A 10,067-nucleotide genomic window follows, 5' to 3' on the forward strand; every position below is an offset into this window, starting at 1 on the left:
CCTGCGCCGCCTCCTCCCGCGGGCAGCCGGACACGGGGCTTCGCCGCGGAGCCGCTTCCGGGTGCCGTCCCGTGCGCTCACCGGCGCCTCCGGGCCCCGCTCTCCCGGTTCCGCGCCGGCCGCCGCCGCTCCGCCGTTGCTATGGCAACGAGAAGGCGCGAGCTCGCAATCCCCGCCTCCCTTCCCGTGAGGTCACGCCTGCCTCTTCCAATCAGCGCCCCGTTTCTTCGTGTGCTGGCCAATGGGAACGAACGTACCCGCCCAGCCCTCCGCGTGGAGGCCGCGCCGGACGCGCCCGTGGCGATTGGCTTTCGTGCGGCAGCGCGCCGATGGGGGGGCGGGGGCTAAGTGGCAGCCAGCCAATAGCGAGGGGAGGCGGGCCGGCCCGCCCCGCCGGATTGGGTGTTGCCATGGCGACGGGCGAGGCGCGGCCCCGCAGAGAAAGATGGCGGCCGGCGGGGGCGGTGAGCGGGTGCGGCCCGGGGGTGGTGGCGGCTGTCCCCGGGCCGTCCACCGGGCCGTGCAGGTCACCGGGGCCCTTGGGGCGGGCGCGGGGCCGTGTCTGTGTCCTGCCTCCCCCGACACTCGCTGCCCTCCGGCGCGTCCCCTCGGAGCCCGGGCCCGGGGCTGCCCCGCAGCAGCGGAGGGGAGCGCCGGTACGTGCCTCCCGCCGCGGGTGCGGGGTGCGGAGAGGAGGCCCAGGCGCTCCCGGGGGGCACGGGGGATTAGAAGGGGGTGGTCAGTAGGTCAGAGAGGTTCTCCTGCCCCTCTGCTCTGCCCTGGTGAGACCGCATCTGGAATATTGTGTCCAGTTCTGGGCCCCTCAGTTCCAGCAGGACAGGGAACTGCTGGAGAGAGTGCAGCACAGCCACGAAGATGCTGCAGGGAGTGGAGCATCTCCCGTGTGAGGAAAGGCTGAGGAGCTGGGGCTCTGAGCTGGAGAAGAGGAGACTGAGGGGTGACTCATTCGTGGGGATCAATATGGAAAGGGGCAGTGTCAGGAGGATGGAGCCAGGCTCTTCTGGGTGACAGCCAGTGATAGGACAAGGGGCAATGGGGACAAACTGGAACACAGGAGGTTCCACTTGACTATGAGAAGAAACTTGTTCCTGGTGAGGTTGCCAGAGCCTGGCCCAGGCTGCCCAGGGAGGTTGTGGAGTCTCCTTCTCTGCAGACATTCCAACCCGCCTGGACACCTTCTGTGTAACCTCATCTGGGTGTTCCTGCTCCGGCGGGGGGATTGGGCTGGATGAGCTCTCGAGGTCCTTTCCAACCCCTGACATTCTGGGATTCTGTGCTCTGCAGAGCCATTTCTCTTCCTGGGTTCTTTCTGCAGGCGCGTACCCTGATGGTTTCTATCAATGTCCTTTCCTGACTGTGCCTCTTTGTGGTTTTCTCCTCTTCCCAATGCGCCCATCCAAAGGTCTCCTCTGCCACTGACATCCAGCCAGTACGGTGGGGACGGCCCGATTCAGACCACACGTCTAAACCCAGTCATCATTTTTTGGAAACTATTTGGCTGTCACCCTTTTGTTGCTGCCTTCTTAATAATTATATTATACATTTTGTTGTGGAGCATGGGAGGATTTCTCATGGATACGCAAGTTGATGAAGTGCAGATGTATGTGTGCACAGCCAAAGTGACTTTAAATGTAAATCTACATAGTAATGGTCCGTTAAGCTGATTCAAAAAGGTTTTTGCCCTCCAGGTTGTCTGCTGTCGCTTTGGAATGGGGAAGCCGTGTGCTGTGAAAGGTGGAACAGGACCTGTCTCCCCTCCGTGTGCCGCCGACCTCAGCTGTGGTGGGTCCACAGCCCTGGCAGTGAAGTTCAGCACCGTATTTCACTCTTTGTCGCCTCAGCTCTATCTGTCTTTCAAAACTGTGTGTTTTCTTGACGAGTTTAGGCCCATTTAATACTGAAGGTGATTAGAGACTCTTTAAACCCTCTTACTGGCACATTATTTTTTGATTTATTCCTGTTTCTCGGCTTCTGAAGGTTTATTGCTCAGCGCTGAGCTGTCAAAATGCCACCAGCAGGTGTACAAAACCAGCGCCGTTACGTTCCATGGTTTCCCTTTACAAACCCAACCTCTCCTGAATCAGTGGATTCACAATCTAGGAACGTCTTCAAAGCACCAGTGACTGCGTTCGAAGCATTTTGAGGACAGTTCATTTGAAACTGACCCCTTAAAAATGAGAAAAAACAGGCACCTGTTGAAAGAAGCCGTTTCCAAAAAATTGGTTTTGGGTGAAGACGGAAACTGGCCCATTGGGACACCTCGAAGTTTCCGTGGTGGGATAAGTAATAAAACTGGAAAACAAATCCAGAATCCTGAGCGCTTGAGGGTAATTAAAATATTTGCTGTTGTGTTTACTTCCTTTGAATTAAAGGAAGATTTGCATATAAAGCACTTTGAGGAAGCAGCAACCCCTGAAATGCGCTTCAGGGCAGGAAAATGTTTCCAGCGACGCAGTGGTTTTGTTTTTCTCTCTGTTGCAGAGTGTGGAGGTGGCGCTGGGAGGTTGGTGACTGGGGAGGTTAAAGGCATCTTGGTGCTCTTTGTGCTCCGATTCTGATTTTGTGCCTAAATGTTGCAGAGAAAAACCTGCTACTTGTTGGAAATGCAGTCGCGGTTCATGCCATAAAACAGATTCGCTCCCTGCAGACCTGTATTTGTACGCAACAGTCCTTGCGCTTGGAATAAAATCACTTTGGGGGTCACTTGGCTGATTTGTGGGTGGCCCAGTGCCCACGGCGTCGATGTTTGGGGCTGAGCTTCTGCTCAACCTGCTCCTGTGTCCTTAATTTGGATTGTGATCCCATCTAGCAACAAATGAATGAAACTTCGATATTCCTCTTGGCAGCGGATTTTTATTATTGGTTTTATACATCGCGCAAACTGCAAAAACACCCAAACCAGTGAGATGTGCATTAGATTGAAAGGCAAAGTAAAACCTATTCAAAGGCAAATGCGTACAGACATGGTTCCGAGTGGATACAAAGCACAGGCACGAGGTGTCTGCGGACCTAAACATTGCACAAAAACCACAGTGTTCGTCTCTCGGTGTTTGTAGGAACTAAGTTTTTATTCGCGTTAACTTTTATTATTAGGGAAGAACTCTGGCAGACTGTGGCGCTGCCTCAGGGCTTATTTAAAGTACATCCCGGAGTATTTTCTGGTTCTCAGTGAAAGGAAGAGCCCAGTTCCCCAATGGGGCTGAGTGTTGATGGTGCCCACAGATAACTTTTTTTGCAACAAATTTTTGACTCAGTCGTTTTAGAAAGTCGTTGTTTCAGTTGAACCGCATTATTTTTAAGTCATTTTGCTCATTCTGGAGCTACGTGCAGAAATAACAGTAGAAGATTCATATAGAAAGGCCTTAATTAGTGTGTTGTGTTATTCGTAATTATACGTATTATGTAATTATATGTAACAGGGGCACTGCTGGAAACAGTTGGCTGGTGACTGTTTAATGTTGTTTGCAAAAGGGGGTGTTTGGGGATGTACAACTGTCCAACGGCATTGATGTTTTGTTGTAGGTCCCTGGGACGTGTGGTAACGCTGCGGCGCGGGAGGGGAAGAACTGGCACAAAGAGCTTTACCAGCAAGCGGTAAAGGAGAATTATGAGCCTGTAACCACGATGGATGAAGGCGAGTTCGCCCTTTGTCACCGCTCTCACAGATCTGAACGGTTTCTGGCTTGGCTTGTGTCTTACAGTCGCTCCTCAAATCCCTGGATTTCTGGTGAGTTAGTCTCTAGATACTTCTGAATTTTTGCGAGAGAAGGTAAGTGCCACAATCTTTTCTTTAAAGACTGAAGGACGGTCAGTTTTCTAATGCCCCTTGTGCCCTGTTGATGTCAGATCTCTCTGTGCGTGTTGGTGTTACCGTGTCTATGTGATACGTGTAGAATAACACCCAGTGCAAGGGGCTGTGCTGGCAGAGGGTGTGAGATCCATAACACACGTGCTGACCAAAACAAGGAATAAAGGAGAGTGGAAAAGGTTTCAATACACGAGTTCGGGAGCTGCAGTGACACACGGTGTCATGAATTCGGTGGATTTGTTAATTATAGTTAAGCTGTGGGTATTTTCATCATCCTCAAATCCTGACGTGTGTCTGGTTTTGCGATTTCACTAAAGAGTATTGAATTATTTTGATGCAGAAATAGTTAAATAACATGAATGATGCCCTAGAAAATACAGGAGTTGTATTGGTTGGTTAGAAAATGAACAAGACTTGTTGATTAGGTTTAAGTGCCCAACCAAACATTTCCTTGTAGTCATTGGGTTTTTAAATTCACAGATGTGAGCCCTCACTGGCTCCTCAGCTCTCGGGCAACTCCTTGGATCCACAGCAGAACCTGCTGTAATTAAGGGCTAAAAGTGCACTTGCTTGTCCCCCGGGCTGCAGGGACAGAAGTGCCGGGAGCCGCAGTTGTCACATACTCCAGTTTGTGCTTTGTGACTCTTTTCGGTTCTGCTCAAGAAACGCTGACTTGTCTCAACCTCATTCTGTTGCTACTTCCACACTTTCACATTTGAAATTACATGAAATAATGTGACAATGTAATTCCACTTTTAAAAAAAATTCTTTACATACCTTCTATTTTTTACAGGAGAAAAGCTGCAGTCTGCAGCGAGCTTCCTCTATGTTTTTGTACGGCTCTGATCTGTTAAAAAGCGTGTGCTGTGCGGTGCGTGAGGAGGGATTAGCCGTGGAAAATCAGTTCACGTGTCAGAAAGGCTGTTGGGGCTGAATCAGACACCAGACAGCTGAGGTAGGTTTTAATTCAAAACCGTCCACTTTTGAGCATTTAACTGCAACATTTGGATGTAATTTCTGGAATATTTTTTGAAAATCGAAGACAAATATTGCTCACCAGCTGCATTTGTTGTTACCTCCTCGTTGGGCCTTTCCCTGGAGTAAAAGAGCCAGTGGGTTACGCCGGTATTTGCTAGAAAACAGCATCACAAAGTCTTTTCTTATAGTTCTAGAAACAACTTTTTGAGAAAGCCCAAGGTGGTATTTTTCACATAAATTAACAAAAACGAGTCATGTTACAAAACAAGGGCGTAAGTAAACTATAGGGCTCAGAGATTTAAAGTGAACAGGCTGACAAAAAGCCGTGTTCAGGATGGTCTTTGTGCACCGTACCCTTTGTCTACATCAGCACAATTAAAATATGTATGTAGTGATGGGGGGAAAAAATCAGAGAAAAATCATAACCATCATTTGCTTGTTCTGTTCCCTGTCCCCAAAAGCAACATCCAGCCCAGAGCAGCGCTGAACGTCAGGGATCAGGATTTTGAGGAAAGGGAGATTCCTATGAGCCTCAGCGCAGGTGTGTGGGGCCTGAGACCCATCAAAAATTAAACTGGCAACACATTGAAACCGCACAGATTAGAGTGGGGGAATCGTAGTGCATCCCTGCTTTTTCACCTAAAAACGTGCTTTCTTTGTACATCTGTAGCCACAGCGAATCAGCAGTTGTTCTTTGGAGATTTACGTTATATCACATCAGGTAAGGGGCACGTTTGGAATCTTTTTTGTTCCAGGCTGCGCTGGTGCTGTGATCAGATCTGAGTTGTGGAGTCACTCAAAGGGCGCAGAAAATACAGAACTGCACAGATCATCCTCGGGAGGATCCTGAACCTGACGAATTTTGGACAAGGGGGTAACATCCGAGAGTCCTCAGGATTTGGCAGCAGATCAGGCAAGGCCAGCAGGAAGCAGAAGAGGTAGCAGCTCTCTTGAGGAATGAGAAACTAATAAATTCAAAGAAATCTTTTTTTTATCAGCACACCCATCCAGGAGGAAGAGTGTATTTGTGCACGGAATGTCAGAAGACTTTTAAATTGAAAATCAGACTTGTAAAACATAAGCAAATTCACACCTAGATGATGACGTACACATGTGATCCGTGTGCCAAAAGCCTTCCTGGGGTAGATTTTTTCCATTTTGTTATCAAAAAATCGGTCTCCCCCCGGAGATGTTGGTTCATAGTCAGATATTGATTATAGGGGAAGCTTTAGGATAAGATGGTTTTACTAAACTGAAGTTCAAGCATGAAAGGCAGCTGGTTGGTGCCAGCCTAATAGTCATTGATTGGGAGCTGATTTTAATTAGCAGCTGGATGATTCATATCTGGGGGGAGGAGTTCTACAGAGCAGCGCTGACTATGCCAAAAGCATTAATAAAAAAAATCTGGTGCAGCAAATGGCACGTGCCGGGAAACGTCTGTGTTAACGCAGAAAACCTCTGGGAGTTTTTTGGGTATGAGGAGAGTGAGAAAGTGTCGCGATCAGAGCAGGATTGTCCGCAGAGCTGTAAGGAGGGGATGGAGCTTCGAAGAGGTTAAGGTGAACGGTTGGGTTTGAGGTAAAAATAACAATAAGAAAATAAAAGTTCAGTGGTTACAGTCGCAGGGCAGCAGCGGTGGCAGCAAAAGCACCGGTGCATGGAAATAACAACTAGAATCGGTTGCTTCAGACGGAGAGCAAGATCCTCATTTAATTTCTGCAAATCTGGAAAAGAGCAAGGGTATATTCTTAGTTTATGTGCAAAGCACAGGGAATGTTATAAGGTAAAAAACCAAGTGTTTTCAGCTGCGGGACATGGACACAGGCAGGAGGGGAGTCCTGCAGAGCCGGCAGCTGTAGGTCACACGTCTCTCCCCAGGCTGGTGATATTCAGCAGTTTTGCTTATTCCAGCTGAGCACAAAGAGCGAAAAAGTCGCGTCACCTCCAGCCCAGCGTCCCCGAGGAGCCGCAGAGCCCAAACAGCCGCTGCCGCGCTGGGGTTCGGGGAGAGCGCCGGCCCCGGGGGATCCCCGCCCGGCCCAAGGGAGGGAGTCATGTCCAGAAAACTCCTTTATCGCCGGCTCCTTGTTCTTTCCGTCTCAGAACTGCCCTGAGAACAGCTTTTCTTTTCTTCTTCTCCCACGCAGCTTAATGCCGTAGTGGTCACAAGGATGCAGTGTGCTCTGAAATGAGGAATCTTCGGAGCGAGGCGATTCCTTGGGGAGCAAACCCTGTAAAAGCCCATCCTGCCCAAACTGCGGTGCCGTCCGTGGACAGTGGAACGCGCGGAATAGTGGGGCTGAGTCTGGCACGTGGGCGCACGCCCGGAGCGGTTCCGGAGCAGCTGCAGGTAAATCCTGCATGAAATCTTGCCTCCTTCCCCCAGCGTGCCGCAACGCAGAGCGGAGGAGCATCTGATAAAGACAATCGCTTAAATCTTCACCTTCAAATGACTCGTGTGCTGAGAAATGAGCAGCGGAAGGAGCAGGAACTCTGTATCTGTGATTTGGTGAACACTTTTGTGTCCGTTTTCTTTCCCCCGTGAGCAGACGGGCTGTGGTGGAGCAGGTGGGTTCCTCCCAACATCCCCACCCTCTCGCCTGAAGCTCGCGGCACACGTGGAGAAAAATGTAATTTTTTACAACGTCTCGCTGCAAAAAGCTCAGAGATGTTAATACAGAGATCCAGATTTAAAAAAATATAGGTTCTGTTGGGTCTGTTTCTAATATGGTCCCTCCGTCCTGTTCCACTGATGCTGGGAGGAATTTTGCCGTGGCTGAGCCTCGGCTTAGCCCAGAGTGGTTAAACAAATAGTTTGTGTGCGAGAGTTAATTGTTCCCTCCCCATGGTGCTCTTACATTGTTCTGAACTTCAAAAATAGTTCTTTCTGAATTTAAACATCACGTTTCCAGTCTCCATGGAAAAATAACGCTGAAACATAAAACATTAAAGATTGATGCCTGGTGCTAATGCTAATGCATAGCGGTTACTCAGGTGGGGCAGCTCTTGCAGCAGAGAGAGGAAGAATTTTTCATAGACTGTGTTATTAAATAAAAAACCTGAGCTGAGAATCAGGTCCTTGCCTTGAGAAATAATGTTCGTGCATTGGGAAATACAAACAACTGTGTAAACTCTTGGGTTTGTGCAGTCAGAGGAAAAAAAAGCCGGATCTTTAGCAGGATAAATTGTCTTTAAAGAGAAGTTCCAACACATTTGTTTATTTTTAAAAAGCTTTTGGTCATGTTTAATCTGCAGATGTAAAGCTCACCCTGTGCTGTACCACCTTGGCAGGAGTAGTGGAGACAGAAACATATCTGAGAACAAAACATTTTCAATTTTAAGGGCCCCTGTGTTCTCTTCATGGTAGAAACAAGGTCAGGACTCGGCCCGTGAGGCTTTTCTGCCCGTTCTGGTGTAATTACGCTTTATGGATTCCTGCCTGACATGTCCTCTCCCGTTCTGTTCCCTTCAGTTTGCAAATCAAGAGAGGTCTGGTGTTTCATAATTAATGTTGATGAGAGATTATTTCTTTTTAAAGTTTCTCTGCACTTGTCTCTCTCTCCACTTACCCCTTCAGATGATGGGTCTCATCTCACGTGTTCGAGTGGTGCTGCCGTAATGCAAATTAACAGAAAAGCGTAAAAGCTGAGGTCTTGTACAAGCGCTTTCTGGGCAGAGATTGTCGTCCCTGCTCCATGTGGCTTTTCAGTAAAAGCAATCAGAAGAAGAGCCCCTTTCCCAGGAATCTCCATCTGCTTCTGTGCCGGTTTATTGTGCACGGTTTGTATTCCGTCGCAAACGGATCCGGGCTGTGCCCACGCGTTGCACACCCCAGGCGCTTCCCGCTGCCCCAGTTTGGAGGCGGAACTGGAAAAGGTTTCGCAGAGGGTGCCTGGGAGGCAGCGAGGGAAAGCGGTAAGTGCTGGGTTCAACACGAGGGGAACGCGATGGTTCCTCATGCAGTGCTTACGTGTGCTGCTGATCTGCGTGCAGGTGCAGAGAGGTCCCGCCGGTTCAGAATCGGCTGGATAAACACCCAGGATTTTAAAAATTGTGGAAATGATTAAATACAGAGACGCCGCTTCTGGCTCAAGCGTCCCTGAGCTTCGATGTCGGTGCTGCGCCCTCACTGGGGTCTTGGGCCCTTCATGGTGACAGCTCGGCTGCTCCTGCGCCAGGTCGAGCTCTGGATGCTGGATCTGAGCTGCGGCTCCTGTGGGTCTGCGGCCTCGTGGGACCTTGTGGGTGACGGTGGGGAGCGAGTGGCCATGCGGACGGGCTGTGCAGGGGCAGCGTCCCCCTCGAGGGACCCCCGGGTCCCTGGCAGCTCCTGAGTTCACCGAATCCCAGAATGTCAGGGGTTGGAAGGGACCTTGGAAGCTCATCCAGTCCAACCCCCCCACCGGAGCAGGAACACCCAGGTGAGGTTACACAGAAGGTGTCCAGGCGGGTTGGAATGTCTGCAGAGAAGGAGACTCCACAGCCTCCCTGGGCAGCCTGGGCCAGGCTCTGGCACCCTCACCGGGAACAAGTTTCTTCTCATATTTAAGCGGAACCTCCTGTGTTCCAGTTTGTACCCATTGCCCCTTGTCCTGTCACTGGTTGTCACCCAGAAGAGCCTGGCTCCATCCTCCTGACACTGCCCCTTTCCATATTGATCACCATGAATGAGTCACCCCTCAGTCTCCTCTTCTCCAGCTCAGAGCCCCAGCTCCTCAGCCTTTCCTCACACGGGAGATGCTCCACTCCCTGCAGCATCTTTGTGGCTGCGCTGGACTCTCTCCAGCAGTTCCCTGTCCTGCTGGAACTGAGGGGCCCAGAACTGGACACAATATTCCAGATGAGGTCTCCCCAGGGCAGAGCAGAGGGGCAGGAGAACCTCTCTGACCTACTGACCACCCCCTTCTAATCCCCCCAGGTCCCATTGCCCTTCCTGGCCACAAGGGCCCAGTGCTGGCTCATGGTCACCCTGCTGTCCCCAGGACCCCCAGGTCTCTTTCCCCAGTTGTCGTCCCCAAAAAGGGTAAAACTCACCCAATCCCGGAGACGCTTGGGATGCTCCGGTGTGGGACGGGGTGTCACAGCCCGAGTGTCCTGCACCCTGAGAGCCCCGGATCGGCTGCCGGGGCCGGGCTGCAGCTCAGGCCACACCGAGGGGCTGATTCCTCCATCCCCCGAGCGCTGGGTCCCGTGGATGCCCCCGGTCCCCTCGCTCCCCCCGAGGGGACAGAGCCCGGAATCGCGTCTCACTTCTAATTCC

Source organism: Caloenas nicobarica, chromosome 2 (assembly GCF_036013445.1).
Source record: "Caloenas nicobarica isolate bCalNic1 chromosome 2, bCalNic1.hap1, whole genome shotgun sequence".
In the NCBI taxonomy this organism is placed as follows: domain Eukaryota; kingdom Metazoa; phylum Chordata; class Aves; order Columbiformes; family Columbidae; genus Caloenas; species Caloenas nicobarica.